The following is a 20,765-nucleotide window of genomic DNA, read 5'->3' as shown; positions in this document are numbered from 1 at the left end:
CGTTTTCAATTGTATAACTGTGTCAAAATGTTCGTACGTCTTGTTCAGCAGTATTCAGTTTGTAAATATTTCAAGAGAGATGCTCTTTTTAATTTATTAAATGCCACATCAGTAAAGTGGCAGTCTATGGGATCAAATTGAGGCAGTTTTAATATTGGACCTGGTATGGCCTACAGATGCACCATTGGTTATTTATACTAAACACAAGCCTTAGAACAAAATGAATAGCACTGAATGTAAACAAAATTTGAAAGAGGTAAGTGCTGGCACAGATTGCATTGACTTGTTTATCGAGTTTTGTCTTGTTATCAGAGCTAGTAAAGTTATTGCCAATAACAATGAACATGAAGGAGTTATAAGTCTGTCTTGTATCAATTGGCCAAAATTGAAAACTAATCGGTTAATGTGAGAACAAGGGGACATAAGTGACAACATAATCTGGATCTTGGTGAAACAAACTCAAATGAATACAGATATTATTTAGTTACATTTACTAGCTATTCTAGTTCCCCACAACAATGTACAACTGCCTTTGGCTATGAGATTTAGCTTTATTGCAGCAAGAGAGAATGGATGCAAGGTATTTCAGTGTGTACTACAAGTATTTTGATGAATCTTCATTTCCAACAAGTAGTACATTCTGGCTGTAGGCATACAATTTTAAATGTATTGGGCCTAATTATTGTTTCTATTGTAAACATGACTAGCATTAGTGGTCATGTAAAAACAGTAGCACATATTATGTAGCTCTATTTGCTGAGGAGCTACTCAGGTCAGAATATTACAACCTATTTGTAGCCCACCTTATTGGTGAAATTACTGTATCTGTGAAGTTGTCATTTGGAACAGAAGCGCACAATAAAGTATTTTGAGACCAGCAGAAGTGCTTTTTACCAATGTATGTAGGTAGTTCTAACAATTTTTCGTCCAGTGAGTCTTCCACCTAGCTTATGGTTTAACACTATGTAGCAGTGACAGACTGCAGGGAGATAACAGGTGACCATTGGCATGATTAAATGTTTCTTAACCAAACTGTTTCTGTAAGTTGATAAAATTAACCCTTAAGTAATAAAAATGGTCATGTATATAGTTGCACACTGAAGTCCCAAATTATATTTATAATGCAGTGTTTGTTAATGTTGTAATGTGCCTACGAAACATTTATGGTTGAAATTTACTGTAAAAGATAGATGAATTTAAAAAAAATGCTAATGGTCTTCTTAATTTTGTTGGTTCCATTGTTCCCATTACGTATGTTAGAAATTTTAGCAGTGAGGCTGTTTTGTTTTTTCGTATGGCATCGAGTAATTACTTCGTAGCTTATCCCAGAGGTTAAAAATGTTGTACTGCATGAAAGGCTTGGTAATTCTACAGAGTTGGAGTTGCACTACCTTTGAGCTGTGTACATTTTTTAAAATACAAGCAGGTATCAGTTTTATGCTGTAAATGTCTTGGTAAGCTTTTCAGTGGAACAACCAGAAATCTGTGTGCAAATTAACACCATGCAAGCAGTGTAGGTAATGGTGACAGCTCTTTTAATACACCCTGTATATGAAAACAAACTACATACACACAATTTTCGAGTGTTTAGGAGAGGAAAAGAAGCTTTTTTTATGTGACTGCCTCTAAATTTCTTTTTTTATAGGGGGAGACGATGTTGGTATATGAAGCACTGGTTACCAGTTCAGCTGAATGCATTGTCACTATTTGAGCAAGCATATTCCAGTTGTGGCATAATGTAGACAGGTGATATTTTCTGAATTGCCCCTATACCAATAGTCACACCATATCTTGAGCATTACTAACATGTCTGGCCCCACAAATTCTTTGTAAATGTAGATTTTTGTACACAATGTATGCAACTCTTTTAGGAGCACCTGCTGACCAGAGAGTAACAACCTCAGGATAAAAGCAAGTAGCTGTACAGGACAGAAGGGTTGGAGCTTGACTAAGGTAACTCAGAAAGTACCTTTGTCCTTGATTCACATTACCTGTCATGACTAGAGAGAGATAAACAAAACAAAGATAGTTCAACTGTTAATTACCCCCTTGCCACACACACACACACACACACACACTGCTTAAACATAGTTACCATCATAAGCAAAAATTTACATTAAAAGGCGACAGGCACTTCCATTGAAGTCCTAAGTATGAGGTGCATCCTGAAAGTAATTGCCAAATCATTCTACTGCCACTGCAGCACTTGTGTTGTAGGTTCACACATTTCTCTGGTTCATTGTCTTGACACTGCAGCTCAATTTTGTGGTATTTATATTTGTTAGTGATCAGTCAAAATCTTTAGGACAACCTCTGAGCCCAGTGACTGTGAAGTGTGCTCTGTTATGTTTAGTTCCAACACACAGAACATTAAGCCAGCTGAAATTCATCAACTTGTAGACATTTACGGTGAGAAAGTGGATGAGACAGTTGAAGAAACACTCATGACGAAGCATGTGTTGGACAGCCTTCTGTTGTCACTGATGGTATGGGTGAGAAAACACATGGTTCACAATAAGTATGTATTTCAAAAACTGTTTTGCATGACTCAGTCATAAATTGCTTAAATTTTTGTGAATTGCGTTTGAAAAATGCTTTCAAAATTATGTACCTTGGCAGAGTTTTGACATTTCAGCACTGAATACAGTGATAAGGAAGATGAGTTCTTAAATAGAATCGTGACTGGTGATGAAACTTGGGGTCTTCATGACACTCCAAAATAAAATCAACAATCTATGGAGTGAAGGAACTGACAGTCCGACAATCCTCCACCACCCCCAAAAAAGAAATCATAATGAAGTTGCAAGTGCAAAAAGTCAGGTGAAATGGATTCTGCGACCAACAAGGCATTCTGCTTGTTGAGTTCCTTCTCAGAGCTGAAACCATGAAAGTGGTATGATACTGCAAAACACCGAGAGAACTCCATCACACTATTCAAAACAAAAGATGCAACACTCTCAATCGAATCATTATGATGCTTCATTTCTGCTGGTGGCACTGAAAACCTTACTAAACAATTCATTTGGGAACAGTGAGACCACCTGCCAATCTCACATCTTCGGACTACCACTTTTACTTCATCATCAGTCAGGATGAAGGTGCTTGAACACCTATGATGATGTAAGCAAGTGTGATCAGTATTGGAGGTCTTAACTGGTATTATCTTTCTATGAAAAGGGCATAGAAAAGTTGGATTACTGCTATGACAAATGTCTGAACAGTGGTGGCTGTTACGGTCTGAAGAAATGTTTTCATGAGTCCTTTCCCACAATGGTACTTACTTTTCTGGCATGACTTGTATATTTTAATGCCTTTTGGCATACCAGTGTGGGTATAAAAGCTGACGGAGAACACCCCACATCCTCTTCTTTACAGCAGTCACATAATGGGGATACTCAAGCCAATATGAACCACCTATTTTCTATCAGCAGCCATGTTTGACCATGAGGTTTGATCAGCATGTTGTTGAATCTTCTGGATCATACACAGGGTTATTCAGCTGCCCCTGCCATAAAGTTTTATGGAACCTGCAACATCTTCAAGAACCACACCCATGATTTTAATCTTCTCTCCTCCCTACATGCTCACTGTTAGTCCTGCAAAAACAATGAACAGAACCTTTTTGTATCAAAATTAACTACATTACATTTTGTACTTTGTTGGACACCACACTTTCTGTGGCATTCAAGAAAAAAGGCATTTGAATGCCTGTCTTGTACTTTTTGTTAAATAATTCAAAAACTATGGCTTCTAGTAAAAATGTATCCCCTCCCCTCCCAAAAAGAAATGACTACATTAAATTTCAAACAAAAAGATCCTGTTCATTTTTTTATGTAGGACTAGTAATTTGCATGTAGCGGGTGAGAGAAATGAAAATCTTGCCCATGACATTTGTAGGCATTGCAAGTTGCATAAAACCCATGGGTAGGTGTAGTTTAATCATCGTGTACAGGTTTATCATGCCAAAAGAACTAATATAAGATTTCTCTGGCTTCATAAACAGGTCAAGAAACATTTTACACCTCATTAATGTATAGTGTTTGCACTTTTCTTAATCAGAAAATCATTTCTCATTGCTTTCCTGACCACAGAAAATTCCTACACACAGCCAACTGTTTTTGTTGTTGTGGTCTTCAGTCCAAAGACGGGTTTGATGCAGCTCTCTATGCAAGCCTACATCTATTTGAACCTGCTTACTGTATTTCCCCTTCAACAGTTTTTCCTCCTCTCACTCAAATCCCACCAACACCAAATTGATGATTCCTCGATGCATCAGGGTATGTCTTATCAACCAGTTCCTTCTTTTACTCATGTTGTGCTGAAAATTTCTTTCAATACTATGTCCCTGGTAATTTGATTTGCAACTGCATAATTATTCCATTAGCCACCTCTAGGTGCAGTGCAGAGGGTGTCGAGTGCCAGAAGTAGTCATCTATCCACTTATTGACTACCTCTGTAACTTAGTGTTCACTGCTGCTGCCTATCATGGCGAGGACGCAGGTTTAGATTCCCTGTACTGCCACGGATTTTACTGGGTGAGAGGATTGGGAAAGTGTACATTCACCCTTGTGATGCCAACTGAGGAACTCGAGGACAAGAAAACTGACACAGGCAGGATAGTGGTGTGCTGGACGTCATTGGTAAACGATGACACGGTGGTCAGCCAGTACCGATGGACAGAGTTTACCTTATGTTTTATCCACGTAATCATCAAAATTTCTTCCTAGAAACACATTTCAAAAGATACTATCCTTTTCTAGCTTCAACTGCTTGTTGTTCACATCTCGTTTCGTAGCAAGGCTACACTTCACGCAGATACCTCCAGAAAAGACTCCGTAACATTTACATCCACTCCTAACATATTCCTCTTTCTCAGATATACAGTCCAGCCTGCATTTTATATCCTCTCTGTGTCTGCCAAAATCAATTATTTTGTTACCCAAATAACAAAACACTTCTATTATCTTCAGTGTCTCATTTCCTAATCTGCGAGGTTGGTCCGAAAAATACATATAAAAGTTGCATAATAACTTTATTTTACAATTATTCAGGTATTACAACATGGTCTCCTTCAAAGTGCTCACCCTGAGACGTGATACACTTCTGCCAACGCCATTTCCACTGTTGATAACATTGCTGAAAGTCTTCAGTTGTGATGTTGTTTAGTTGCCATGTCGTTTCCACATCTCCCAGTGCCACACCATTACGCATTTTTGGGAACATGAAGAACTCACACGGGATTAAATCCAGTGGTGATTGAGCTTCGGGCCAAAAACACAACGAGCGACATGTGTGCAGGCGCATTCTTGTGATGAAGGGTCAAACTCTTGCCACAAGAGCTCCAAGGCGTGTCAGAACTTCAACGTAAAAATTTCCGTTCACTCTCTTGCTGGGAGGGACAAATTCCTTGTGAACAATGCTCCAAGAATCAACACTGTCATCACATTGGACCTTGATTTTCGTGACTCTTTTGTTCTCGGTTCTCCTGCTAGTTTCCATTCCTTGCTTTGAGCTCCACATCAAATTTCTAATACCAGGACACGTCTTCAGTGATGACTCGGTTGAGAAAGTCACCTCATTCCTCTGCTTCCAACCAATCCCTACAGCACTCAACCCTCTTTGCTTTCTGTTCTGGTGTCAAGAGCTTCGGTACAATTTCTTCATTTCAAGTTTTTGTGAACAATTGTTTTGAGGGTTGACAGCTTGTCAGCAATCATTCTGTCAATCCACGGTCTTTAAGAACACAATCTGCTGCACACTCCCACCTTCACGCAGAGTGCTCTGACTCGAACTGAGCATTGATTTGATTGATTACAGCAGTAGTCTCACCTGATGGTGACTGCAACCTGTAACATAAAGACATTATTCAACCTTTATACGTATTTTCCGGACAAACCTCGTATAATGGACAATGAAAAACTTCCAATTCTAGTTAGTTATATTACTTGTTCCATGGATCATGAACACGATTCTTTCGTAATGATGTGGAACGTGTCACCTGCCATATTCTCCAGATCTGACTGGGTCAGACTTTTTCCTTGTCCCAAACCGAAAAAAAATACCTCAAAGGATGATGATGATGCAGTGACTGATGCTTTGTTGCAATTGAAATCAAAGATCTTTTCTTTGAATGGTTTGCAGAAGTTATCTGAGCATGCCTCCAAGTGTATTGGTGTACACAGGTATTATATATACAAATAAATTTATATTATGAAATTTCTTTCACTCTTTATTTGTTAGGGTAGAAGCTTTTTCACCCCTCCTCGTACAGCTTTCAAATGCAAACTCGCTGATCAACCCTCGTTATTCATTCCGCATCTCCTGATTCAACTTGACTACATTCCATTATTCTTGTCTTATGTTCATCTTAGAACTGCTCTTTAACACACTACCCATTCCACTGTCTGCCTCCTTAGCTGTGCCATTCGACTAACTGCAGCGATTTTTCCTCGGGAGGGGGGGGGGGGGGGGGGGGGGGGGACTGTGACTGGTACAAAATGCAGTCAGTCTTGTGAGGAGCTGCTTGACCGAGTAGTAGTGGTTCCACAGTAAAAAAAATCCTAGGACAGAGGTGTGCTGACCAGCTGCCCCTCCATGTTGCATCACATCACACCACTGGCAGGGGGCAATATGTCGGTTGGTGGAATTTTAGCATTTTTAAAACAACCAACGGAAATTCCATGTAGGAATGTCAAAAATTTATGATTTTTATCCCTTCCATTCCATTCAACTTATCTTCCAAGACCCTTCCTGCCTCTGATATCAAGAGCTTTATTTCTTCTCTCTTCCTGTGTCTTATAAGAGTCCCGTTACTCACTCCAAACAACAAGAAAATATTGAAATGATGTAACATTTGTTTGTCAGAACTGTCTGAAGTGTAATGTTGGGATATGACACTGTAGGATAGAGTTCCAATGACATTTGTTGCATAACCTAGAAAACAGTATCAACATGATTTGAAGTATTTTGTGCTCAGCTCACCATCCAAATATATTTAGAAGTACAATTCATGTGGGCTCTAGGTCATATAGTTTCAGTTAATATCTTGACTTGCTGATGAAACAACATTGTAGCTTTTGATAAGCCCAATTCTCCAAATGTAATCAACAGCTAACACCACATTTCTAAAGCTTTGGCAACTGGCTAAAAAAGAGTCACTGATTTCAAAGTTGCAGAAGTATAAAAGCAAATTACAGTTCATGATTTACACTGAGTTCACGTTACTCAGTCCAACAGATAAAACTGCACTTGGTTCCATGTGACATCAAGTCCAAGACAACTACTCTCATTCAGTAACCTCACTAAAACTATTGAGAAAGTTAACAACGATAGCACAACTCAACTCACGGGTGCAAAGCATCAAAGTTACATTTTTACAATATTAACTTCAGGAACTGTTCTAGTGGTTATAATTTTTCATAACAGTTTCTATTTGACACAGAAGTGCTATGAGGCATTTTCATAACCAAATAATTTGAAACACATGAAATTTATAATCTCAAACATCAAAGAAACAGAAAGAAATTTCAAACAAAATATCAATCCAAAAGACTTCCATTTTTGAACAGCAGATTTGCAATTATTGAAAAAACATAGCTGAAAATTTAATGGAATCAGATACTTTGTTGGCCAGAATATTTATCATAATCTACTATTGAACAGAAGTCTCTGTGAGACAGATTCATTAAAATCTTCAACTGTGTTGTCTGTAAACATGCTCTGAAGGATCATTTCAGGCTTATCTACATTGTGAGTGTATAGCAGCATGATAAGTTGCCTGTCAATTTGTCATACACCACAGTGACATCATTCAAACAGAGAACCACTACTATGAGACAAACCATCTTCCAGTGGTAGCCTGGAGTCGACAACCTGTTTAGAGCATAAGAGTTGTGGCTCATAGGCACCCACAAGAAATTGCAAAAGAGCTGTGCACTGCCCATTTAGAAGGCAGCTGTATTAGTACAGACCAGACACCAAGTTTTTTCTGAACTAAATCGGGATATTTTTTAAAAAACCAAGACTAAACACACACACAGGCTACAATTCAATGTTTTTTTACCTTATTGAGATTTTTGCTCACTTTTCAATCTCCTTCATAGAATCTTCTCTTCTTCCTCAATAAAACTGGAGACATGTAAATCACTAAACCATCTTCATTATTATTATTTCAGCTTCTAATGTTGCTGCTGGGAAAAGGTTCCTCTCAGCTCACCAAGTGTTCACCATCATCTGAAACAAAACGGAAAAGTTTTAAGAAGTTGTCATAGTTTTCATAACAATGAAAAAAAATTCCTTCCACTAATCAGATTTCAGCTTGAAAAGTTCTTCTCTTCATCCTTGAGAAAGTTCTTTAACTGCACACATTCTTCAAACATCAAATCCCCATCTACAAGAAATAACTTCTAGATATTCTGAAACTGAGCTCTGTTTCACTGTCAGTGAAAATGGTTTGAAAGTCCTGTAGACACTTTCTTCAAAGTCAAATCATTTTTCAACATAGTGTAGACTGTGCTGCAAGTAAACTGCCATTTTGTTGTGGTTTGCCTACTTTGTTGTCCTCGGTGTCTACATACTGGCTGAAAACATAGGGGTTGGATGTGCAGTACTGTTTACTGTAAATGATGTAGCCGACAGATGACCACTTGCGTTTCACAGTCTTCTACTTTCACTTTTCACATCCTCCCAATAATACACAGTTATGTATGGCCAGTGCACAACTTCCCATTTATATTTGTTTATAAGTCAACATCGGAATTAAAGTTACATAAAAATGACTGATTTTGCCCTATAATAAAAGATACTAGCTAGGAATACTCAATATAAATTAGAAAATGAATTACACAGACAAAATTCAACCTGAGGGGGCTGCCTTTCTCTTTTATGAAAATGCAGATTACAATTCACATATGTTAATGGTAATTAGTTGAAAGTGAAGAAACATATTTGAAGGAGGCATATTGCAAAACAAGGGGGAAGTAAAAATTAAAAAATTATCCCAGCTTCCTTCGTCACAATTTCTCTTTCGAATGTTTTGATAAGATCATCATGACGACTAAGGCTGCCACAGGGGAAGGAAACTGCACAACCCTATTCAATTTTTTCAGCAGACAATTACAAAGCACTGTCACAATTGACCTCTGATGCACTACTCGAAAACAATGGCTATTGAGTCAAGTATGGCCACTTAGCGCTGTTAATAAAAGGAGGAGTTTAAGTCAGTAACTCATACAAGACTGCCCCTCATTAGAAATTGGTAATGAGCAATTTGAAGTGAAGACCACATCATTTTATATAATGTTGTCCATTTTTATGTAACCAGGAATTTTATCTATCCCAACAAAGTACAGTTGGGAGTTGGGTTTCCAACCAGATATCTGGGATATCAGGCAACTATGGTCAAGACAGAATCCAAGTCTCCACATTATCAATGTGGCCTCAGATAGCACTAGCATCCCTCCCCCAAAGCATTGGTCTGTGGAGTTGGGTATGGGAAAACACAGAATGGGTACTCAGTCAGCAGAGTAGGATTCCATTCACTGATGCATCCAGGAGTAACCTGACATCTGATGATTGTCAAAGAAAGGTGTGAAAGCAGCAGGAAACTATGAGACTTCAGAAAGAAAGTTACCTGTTACTATGGCAGACTGAGTAACTTTTACTGTATGCTGCAATACAATTCAAAGTGATGCAGATACTACTTTTCACTTCAGTCACTAAAACCTGTAAACAACAATTGTAACATCCCACAAACTGTTCAGTTTCTTGAAAATATAAACGTGCGCCTCAGTCATGGAACAATTTGAGGACTGCTGTGTGAATTTCCTCTTTGATGGAAAAATCTCTTTCCTATCAAAGATGCACTGAGCTTGCTGGAAAGACTGAATGGTCTTCATCAAATTGTTGGCACTGTTTCACTACGACTGGATGCTACATTGCATTGCACCATACACTGCAAGAATTTCATGGCGAATTTGTGTGCAATTTGTATGTTTGGCTAACAAGAAACTTACTGTTCCTTGTACCTCAACTTTTGAGTGCCATTTCACTCCCATAATGTGATGAACCTGTTGTCCGTACTGCAGCAGAATTGTCTCTCAGGAAATTGGTAACATGCCCAGTCTTCTGAAAGGGTGCCGTGCCTGTTGCGTAACTTAATTTCAGAAGTCCCTATACCTCAAGTATGTCTCTTGAATGAATCAATAACCATCCAAGACCATTTCTTCAGCAATTCCTTTGGATCAGTGCTCATTGTGTAGAAGCAGAAGAAGATACATTCATGTGTGTGAGTCATGAGGCAACGGTTCAAATCTGTGTTCTGTAACTAGTGCAACATTATTTAATAATTCTCCTGATACTGTGTTACTATCACACTTTTACTGTTAAACGTTTGTTTGCTGATGGGGTGGTAGGGTCAACCAATAACCCTCTGGAAATTTATACAGTGAGATAATCACAAGCCTATTTGGGGCCCACCCAAACAGAACCCTGCTTGCCCCAGTACAGCATATTCCATAGCACTTACTCAGTAATGATTGTTTCACTCCCCTCAACCCTTATTGACAAATGGTGCATTTTCAAAATTATTTTTCTCCTACAGTGTTCACAGTTCAGCCAATAAGATCAAAATCCCATGCACTATGGCGTACAATGTTCCATTACTGTGTCATTGGATGGCAGGCAAAAGCATGTCCAGAGCTTAGAGTAGTAATCCACTGTTCGTGTTAACAAGTCCCCAGCTCATTAAATCCATGTTTGACAAATGTGCACCCAGTCAATGAGACTGATCTCATCAAGATGGTAAACATTTGTCATGATCCAAAAATCAAAAGTAGCATAAAGAATTATGAGGGCATAGCAAGCATTTACCATGCACCCTGCCCCCCCCCCCCCCCCCCCACCAAGTGTTTTCTGGAAGTTGAGGAAGGCAATTGTAACCTGAGAGCTTTTATCGTCTGCTTTTCTGGGGTTCCCATTGCACAGCATTAGTTCATGCTGACTATGTACTGAACTTTGTTGCTGTCTTAATCCTCAACAAAATTTTATATGAGGAGCTTACATGCAAAAGCAAACATGTCAGGAATTTAAAATAAATGAGACACAGAATGGAACAAAACAAACAGGATAAGCAGAACCTAGATAATCATACAATTTAAGTGAAATCAAACATTTGCCAAGATACAAGCCTAGGAAAATACATCTGTGTCCACATACACATTTTGTGTGAAGGATAACTAATCCATTACATCCAGTCGAGTGATTTCCATTCCAGTCACACTGTTTCTCTAATGCAGAGCAACTGTTTGTGCTTCCGTGCTCCCTCATAATATGTTGCATAGCACTACTTTTTATTATTACTAAAAGGACACAGTTACTTATGCACTGACTCCACTTTTGATAGAATAGGAAAATTTCTTAGAAAAAGGCCAACAATTGTAACAAAAGAGGAATACAATGAGATCTACAATCAGTGACTCAGCTAAGAAACCTTGCTCGCCGATGTACATCTTGTAGGTCCTTAGATAGGGATTTCACATTAAATATGTGAAATAAAATGCATTTCCATACACAAGTACAAAGCTATGGGAAAGACTCATACTGATGTTGAGACAAATGCATTCTAGAAGTCCCAACTAGATGTAAAAGAGCAGATGAACCACTACAAAACCCTTTCCTTGGACAAAAGCCCAAGTACTTTTCAGCCATCCAGTCTAAGATAATAGGAAAAAAGATGTTGATGGTTTACAGTAAACTAATTTTTAAGAAGCCTGCCAAAATCACTAGTACTTAAGTTGGAACACAACCATCACCGATGATATTTCCATGTTGCTTGTGACTGTTAAGAAAATTATTCTTTTTTGCATGTAACACTTATGTCAAAGAATACTTCTAAAGATAGTTAATGCCACAGTTACGTCATTTTATTCTGGCATGGTGATCTGAAACATTTCAAATAATAATAAACCTGAAATTTGAATAAAACATTGAAAACGAATATTAGTACTATAGTGGCCACTTTACAGTTTTTTCTATGGTATCACATACTACACTATAAAAATGTGTGAAATGATATGGTATAACAAGCATTATACAATAAGAGGTTGGTTACTTTGAAAGAAAGAAGAAGATTTTTAGTTTTGAAAATCGCTCATGGTTCATGTAATGAGAACATGTCCATATTTAAATGTGCTTTTTAAAGGAATATTTTCATTGTAGATTTGATTTACAGATATGAACTGCCTTTTGGCCTAAAAGTAAAAGGCATTCACACTGCAGTATGCTATTTTCATTCTTATGTATGCCCAAAATAAGTTTCATGTTGACTGTGATAAATTGCATTTAGTAGATATGTTCATTTTTGGATGTCACCTTCTCACCTTTTGCTTGGGCCTTTGCCCCACTTCAATACGGGGCTGACCCTGTTACTATAGAGTTGGCAATGTTAGTGTCACAGAGTGTTATTGCCAGATGCCCTTCTTGTCACCATCATGTACCCCCCAGGACAGAAGTAATGTACCCTAGCTGTCTGCGTCTAGTGTAAGCCATGAAATAGTGCGAATGTTTTTCAGATGTCTGTAAGTTGTGTAACTGAGGTGGTGCATGGGGACCAGCCCAGTATTTACCATGTGGGATGTGGAAAACTGCCTAAAAACCACATTCAGGCATGCCGTCCCTCGTTGTTAACCTGCTGGGCTGATTCAGTCCGGGGCCGGCGCGCCTACCCAAGTCCAGGAAGCAGCACATCAGTGCTCGTGGGTAACCTGTTGTTTCCTTCTCAGAAATTCATCTATGGAATAGCACTTGTCAACTTTCATTATCAGCCAGCACCTTGTTAATTAAAGGGAGGTTGTCAAATATTTTTATGGCTGCATGATATGCTTCTTTCTGTGCTACAACAAGATTAAGTCCCACTGTTTTCCTCCTAGTATTGTATTTATGAATGCTAGTATTATTTTCAAATTGTGCTGATCCTTCAAAACAAACTTTGTAAGAGTGTATGTGTTGTGAGGCTACCTAATTTCTTTATCTATGTGAAGTTTGAGGATAGGCACTGTGCGTGTGTGTAGGGGGATGGGGAGGGGGAGGGGTCAGAGGCCCCCATTCTAAATATGACATCAATGAAAGAAGGAAGTTAAATTTTCTAGTGATGTCATTGCCACTTATGGCAATCAAATTTAGAGCAAATGTTGCTGCACTCAGTTTTATAATTCTTGTTCTCATCACTATGTACCCCCAAGTATTTTTAACAATCAGTCTTCACATATTTCTTTTCCGTAATGCTTCATTATTAGTGATGATTTGTCTTTCCTTGTACAAAACTGAATAAGATGCCTTTTCTTTGTAAATGATGTGCTAGACCATTTATTGAGAACCAATGAATGACACTTTCGAATATTTCATTTATTGCTCCATCTGATATCGAGGTCGGTTATCGTGCTTTTGAGGTGAATTAAGAGAACTATTTTGCCTTTATCAGTAAAGTTTCAGGCAATTACCCTTTTTCAAATTCATGTTGAGACCTAGAGAAGACAATTCTGGTCTACAAAGAGTGTCACAATTCAGAAATGTTAACTGTGTTCTTTAATGCTTCAACAGATTGTTATCCATAATATAGGCCTGCAATTAAGTGCATTTGCCTTGCAACCATTCCAGAACATGGGAATGGTGTGTCCTTTTTAGTCACAATGCCTTGTTGCTCCAGTGATATACAATAAACTGCCACAAGCGGAGGGGCTCTCAGACTAGATTACATTAATTATTTATTCCACAGACCCACAAAAGAGGGTATCCTCCTGGGTGTGGAACATGTCCAACAGTATTGGAATAGTACCTCAGAATCAAACGAAACAGGAGGTCCTGCCTGAGACCCAGGTATAGCTGCTTTCATTAAATGAAACTATATTGTTCCATTTCATTCAAAACTGAGGTGCTATTCCATGACAGTTTGACAACCTCTGTGGTGCTCTTTGTGTTTTGGGGGAATAAGGGGACTGAGGAGGGAGGCATGCTGGGGCAAACAGTGCAGAGCCACTGTGCCAGGGTGGTGTAGTGGTTCGTGCATCTGCCCAGTGAGCAGAGGATCTGGGTTCAAATCTCGGAATTCGGTCAAATTTTCATTCATCTCTTCAGTCTGCATAGTTGGTTGAGACTTGTAAAAGGTCCATGGAACCATAAAGTTTCTTTTCTTTTTGATGATCATTCATATCAATGTTATTTTCAGTTTCAAGTGACAACTGAAAGAACAAACTAATAGTCTTATCTCCCTTAATAATACACTTTTTGGCGACAGAGAGAATACAGGCAAATGATTTAATAGTGATGCATCATCATCTAATCCAATTTAGTTAGTAGGATACATGTTCTATGGATCATAATGATGAGGAATGAGTCATTTTACATTCATTTGCAAATTAATTTATGCATATGGTTACATTATGAACATTTCTAATGTTGAGAATATCATGATTTTGCCATGTATAAAAAAATATGAGGCGTACATAAAGACCACAAACACTTTCAATTATTTATTGCACAAGAACCAAACAGTGTGCACCTATCATACATGTGTCATTTCAAAGAGACACTGAAAGTTTTTTTTTAATGTATACCACCACAGTGTAGTTTCGTAACTTGAGGATAGTCACCAAAAGTCACAAACGTGGTGTGTTGGCGTCCAACAAAAACTAGTGTGGTAAGGAGCCACCAACAAGGAAGGCCATTTACCACTGGCACAACAAATTTGTTATGATGGGTTGCTTGTGCCCGGGAAAGAGAAGCAGACGTCCCAGTGTGAGTGAAGTGAATGAGGAGTGCATACGAGAGTCATCTATAAGGAGTCCGAGAAAATCTGTGCGTCGTGCATCCCATGATCTCAAAATAGCTCCAATGACATAGTGAAAAGTCCTGCTACAGAAGGTGTCAATGAAATCATTCAAACTGGAGCTAGTGCAGGAACTCAATGATGATGACAAAACGCTTCTCTTTGAGTTTTGTTCAGAGTTGCAAAAAATTGAATGGGGATGGTAATGGCTTTGATTACATAATATTTAGCAGGGAAGCCACTTTTCACACTAATGGGAAAGTGAACAGGCATAATTGTCATATCTGTGGGTACAAAGCATCCACATGAATGCATTGAATTTGAGCATGAGTCCCCAAAAGTAAATGTTTTTTGTGCCTTGTCGTACCAAAAACAGTACAGGCAATTCTTCTTCACTGAGAGCACTGTTACTGGATATTCCTACTTGGATGTGTTGCAGCAATGGCTGATACCTCAAATGCAACTGGACCCTTCATTCATTTTTCAGCAGGATGGAGCTCCAACCCATTTTCATCGTGAAGTTTGTGGGTGTCTGAACACAGAGCTGCTGCATCGATGGATCGGCCTTGCTACAGAAGAGGACAGATGTTTCACTAAATGGTTCCCCAATCACCACATCTCACTCCATGTGACTTTTTTCTGTGGGGACGCATTAAAGATCTGGTGTATGTACTGCCTCTACCACATGATGAAGCAGTGCCCCGTTTGTTTGGAAGTTTTTTTACAGTTTCGCTTCAAATTGCAATATGTATGATATCTGTACAATGTTTAGTTCTTGTGCAGTAATTACTTGAAAGTGTTCCTGGACTTTATATAGGGTGTACATAAAGTATGATAGGAGTGGCAGGCTTGTTAACATGGTGCTGAAACATACAATGGTAGCTAACGAAAAGCTCTGTTTGATGTGTTGCAGACACTACTGGCTATAACAACTCCCAAATTTAGGTATTTAAATATTATTCTAATGTTATCGTAAGATAAGGCATAGTATTCATTATACTATTGTTAAAAACAGCATTGTTTATTAAACATGTTATCTTCTATATGAACCGTAAAAATTGTATACATTTCATTTAAATTTGTTTCAGCTATTGCCACATGATGTACAGTCACTTCAACTTAAAAAATATACGAAAAAGGAGACATAAACATTTTTTTCAAGGCACTTTCTTGATCCTAAATTACCACAGCATTACATTTAAATGTTTAGCAGCCAATACCATTTTTCACAGCACCTGATAATTCTTGTAACTGTACCCAAGATGTAGTCTGGAATGTCTGAAACACCATTATCATTAGTTACCTTTATAATTCAGTCAATATATGTATTATTTTTTACTTTTAAACACATTTGGCAAAATAAAATGGATTTTTTCTTTAGCAACAGTCCTTCTCACACAGGCAAGCAAAGCGACAAACATTTCATCCTGGTTACTGTAAATGCACTCCAAGAACTAGCACCTCTACATTGAGCAGTACTGTACTCTGTTTCACCCATAGCAGTTCAATATACCAGACTGCAGTCAAAATGTTCACCACATCTTGTACTTTTTCTGTAAAATGTTTGTGTTTCTGACCCTGCAAAATTTGTCAGATACTCCAAGCAGTACACGCTGTTTTGTATTAATAAATTCCCAGGGTGGCTTGCTTGGAGTCATTTCAGTTCAGACACTAATCCCATGTACCCTGTGATTTTAACTGTCTTGGGGTGATTTCCATGCTTCGATGTAGCAAGCTGTACAATGATAACTGTAACTGAATGCAGAAAATTAAGAATTGGAAATATAACAATAACAGACACAGTGTAATCCAATGAGCAATTCTACGTTCACTTACTCAATTATATTTCAGCTTTCTATTCAATTGGAGGCTTTTCCCCCCATCATTTGTACTGAATAACCATGTCTCTGAGCTGGCAATTATAATACCAACACTTCTAGGGATACGAGTTGTGACATTTCACACCTTCCAAAAGCACATGAAAATATTCTGAATTCAAATTTTGAAGATGGAACATTTTGGTGCTACATAGGCACTGTATTACACAGATGGAACACGATTCAGCAGCAGAAACGTATTACAAAATTAGATACTGTTATAAAGAGAAGATCCCTGATTTTGTTGTAGCAACTCAATATCATTTCTGTGTTTAGTCACATCTCTGCCAATTCAGTTACAGTTACCTTGACAGAGAGAACACTTAAAATAGCAGTATGTCTGTGCTAGTAGTAAGTGGCATACATTCTAATCTCTTACAAAGGTTGAATTTCAATCACAGAATTCCATTTATGAGGTTTGGAAGCAGTTTATGTTGGGATCACTATAAAACCATGTACATGCTACTTGGGCCCTTGAGATGTGCCAATGACTCGGATGGCTTGCTGTCAGATGCATTTTGATCTTTTTGGGTGTCCAAGGGCTGTGATCCAGATGATCACACACATTGTCTACGAATTTTAGATGCAAAAGTGAAGAAAAGTTTTCCATCACAGCTATTGATTTGTGTTAAAAACAGGGATTCAACTTTGAGTATTGTGTCATAAACCTGTTTTGATAGTAAAACATGCAAAAACTAAGCTCATCTGTTATGTATCAAAATCATAGTTCACCCAGAGAGGTGCTGGTGAATCTCCACAACACTGGTGGCCTTTACCTAAGAGGGTTCCATTTAAATAGGTCTCATTTCTTTTGCTGCCTTTGTACACTGTGTGTACCTAGAAGTGAGTTTCTATACTTGTTCAAGTTCATGCTGTAATGCATCCTAATAAGATGGAAGAAGGAGGAGGTCGGAATTGAAAAAAGTGCTGTAATTGTAGCTCTGCATCACAAAGGCTATTCTAGCAAGGCAATAGTAACAAATTTTGGCCTAACCAAGCCTACAGTAGTGTATACACTGCTCTGGTGCCAGCTCAAGTGTTTGACAATCTGGAAGACCCTGAGTAACACGGTAAAGCAAAGATTAGTTCCTATGTGTACAGAGTAAATGTGAAGAATCCTCCTGCACCTATAATTAATAATAAAGTAAACAATATGTGAGAAGCTCCAACCTTTGTCTCAGCAGAGCAATGCCATTTGTGTGACCATGACTTACATGGATGGATAGAGAGAAGTTGAATTGATTGCAATGGTCCAAGGATTAATCGAGTTTTAAATTTGTAAGCCTTCACTGAATGTTTACTCATTGACATCGTGGAGAACGTATGAAGTCAGTACTGATCAACAATTCAGTTCAATCTGCCAAGAGGCATATTAGTTGTGGGTTGATCTGCAGCAAGACAATGATCTCAGACAGACTTCTAAATTGTGCCAATAGTAAGTCAATAGAGGAAAGAAATTTGGGAAACTGAAGAATATGGTCTGGTGAAGTCAGCCGCCTCACTTAAATCCCATCGAATACTTATGGGATGAACTTGAGGGACGGAGATTAAACACTAATGTCCCATTGAAAACAAGGTTATTAGAGACGGAGCACAAGCTTGGATTAGGGAAGGATGGGGAGGGAAGTCCACTCTGCCCTTTCACAAGAACCATCACGGCATTTGCCTGAAGCGACTTAGGGATATCACAGAAAACCTAAATCAATATGGCTGGACATGGGTTTGAACCGTTGTCCTCCCGAATGCAAGTCCAGTGTGCTAACCACTGCTCCACCTCACCCACTGGGATGAACATGGCAGAGAGATCAGAGAACTGACATCATCTAATGTTGAAAATCTATGGATTACAGATGCATGGGAGTGTAATCTCTGCAAAAATATTATCTCCATAATGCCAACAGTCTGCGCAGCTGTTCTTAGCACGAAGAGTACTTAATGACAGAGAGAGAGAAAATATTTGTATTGTTAGCCTATTTAGTTTGAAGAGTGTAGTTGTCTATTAAAATAAAGTGCATAGCTTTTTTCATAGGTGATCGAATAATTTTGACCTGTAGTATATACTTAGTAACAACAATAAAGAGAAAATAAGCAAATATTGAGATCCTTGTCAAGGAAGGTGATTTATTTACTAAACTAGAAAGGTTACAATGAAATGCATACCATATACTCTGCTGAAAGAAGAAACTGCAACACCCTCAAAGAAATGGTCATTTTTGTCACACGATGCGACATCGTTGTAATTCAGGTCAAATGAAAAACGTGTCACAGTGAAGGGTGTCCTGTCACATCACTACAATGCATACCACTGTCTGATGGCAACGCAGGTGTATATTCTGACACACATAGATGATCATAAAGGTGCCAAATGCCATCCTGTGATACATTGCCCCATAGCATCTTGGGCTGTTTGTTGGCACAATCTTTCATTAACTCACAATATATAGTGAAGTTTTGCTAAAGTTAAAAAGTGATTTTTACTGCTGAGTGTATATTTTTTTGTTTTTTTTTTCAAAGTACGACAATAATTACTGCAAAATGGCCGATACACAGCTCAGTGGAGACAACATGGCGTGTAGAGACATTGTCAAAAATAGATCAACTCTATGCATTGTTTGAATAACATTACATACAAGCTAAACATTGTAGAGACGAGTTTAAAAAAAAATCTTATTACTATTGATACGGTCATGACTCATAGAATGGATAACATAAACAGTTTGCCTACTGCAAGTTCTGTATCCCATGAAGCAGCATAGAATTAAATTACACTTGCTCAAACAAGTGAAACAGTAAATGAAATACAGAACCTAAATAATCCAGCTGTAGCAACTGACAGTAACATAGAGTTGCAAGATATGGAAAGTGGATCACAAGCAGTAAATTCTCACGATTTACCGGGGGCAGATAATGTTCAAACAGTAAATTTCTCACAATTTATCAGTGCAGTCATGCAACAATTTCAGCAGATGAATACAAGTTGACAGAACAATGAGAAACTGTTTCCGGAAAAATTTCAGGAAATAAAGAAAAAACTTGACAGTAATGACGCTAAATTAACCAAAATTGGTACTGACTTGAACAAAAGGATCACTCAAATGGCCACCTAGTTTTCAAAACTAACAGTTTTAGCAAAACACAATGAAATCAATGTCAAACCTTTAAGTAGCACATGATGACAAAAGTAGGAAAGTGCGTTACCCCTCATGATGACATCACGAGGCGTGTCACACAAGTAGAGGCAGATTTAGAAACCATGGCCAAGACAATCAAATCAGAGACAGACAGATGTTTTTCTAAAATGAATGAAAATAAACAAACTAATTAATTTCACACCACTTTGGCGAATTGTGCTTGGATGGGGATGAATAGGTGATTATCTGGACAACACAACACCCAGTCCCTGAGTGGAGAAAATCTCTTATCCAGCTGGGGATCAAATGCAGGCCCTTAAGATCGACAGTATGTCACACTCACCACTCAGCTAACGTGGGTGGACAATGATTTAATAGAAACAAGCAGACTGCAAACTGACTTATTCAACAACCTTGGACACTGGAGCCAATAATCAGTCTGTATTTATATGTCCAAAAGTAATAAATAAAGTATTGTATGTGATCCGTTTGTGTAAACAAAACAATCAATGAGAAACATCAGCTTAAAAAGTAAAATTGCATCATAGTGTTCTCAGAATTTATTCTCAGTAACTATTCCTTTTCTTTGCTCCCCTTTCATTTTGCAGTCCGTCTATCCCCCCCCTCCCCCCCCCCCCCCCCACACACACACACACATCACCACCATCTTCCCCCTCCCCATATATGCCTATCATGTACAATGCAGTTAGCTTTCAGCTCATATTGACTCCAAATGACCTTTTTTTTCAGTAAATTGTGTCTTGCTGATTACCACATCTTCCATCGTTAAGCTCTCAGGTTTTCAAATCTCATCCAGCGCAGACACCAAGGATCAGTCTTTCCTTCTCATCCTGTCTGGTAAGTCTCCTCTGACCTATGGTTTTGGGCAACTTTTCCATAACTCTCTCCCTCTCTTAAGTCTTGCCAGGCTTCTTT

This window comes from Schistocerca gregaria, unplaced genomic scaffold (assembly GCF_023897955.1).
Source record: "Schistocerca gregaria isolate iqSchGreg1 unplaced genomic scaffold, iqSchGreg1.2 ptg000043l, whole genome shotgun sequence".
NCBI lineage: Eukaryota > Metazoa > Arthropoda > Insecta > Orthoptera > Acrididae > Schistocerca > Schistocerca gregaria.
The sequence above is the reverse complement of the archived record's forward strand: the minus strand, read 5'-3'. Positions refer to the sequence as shown.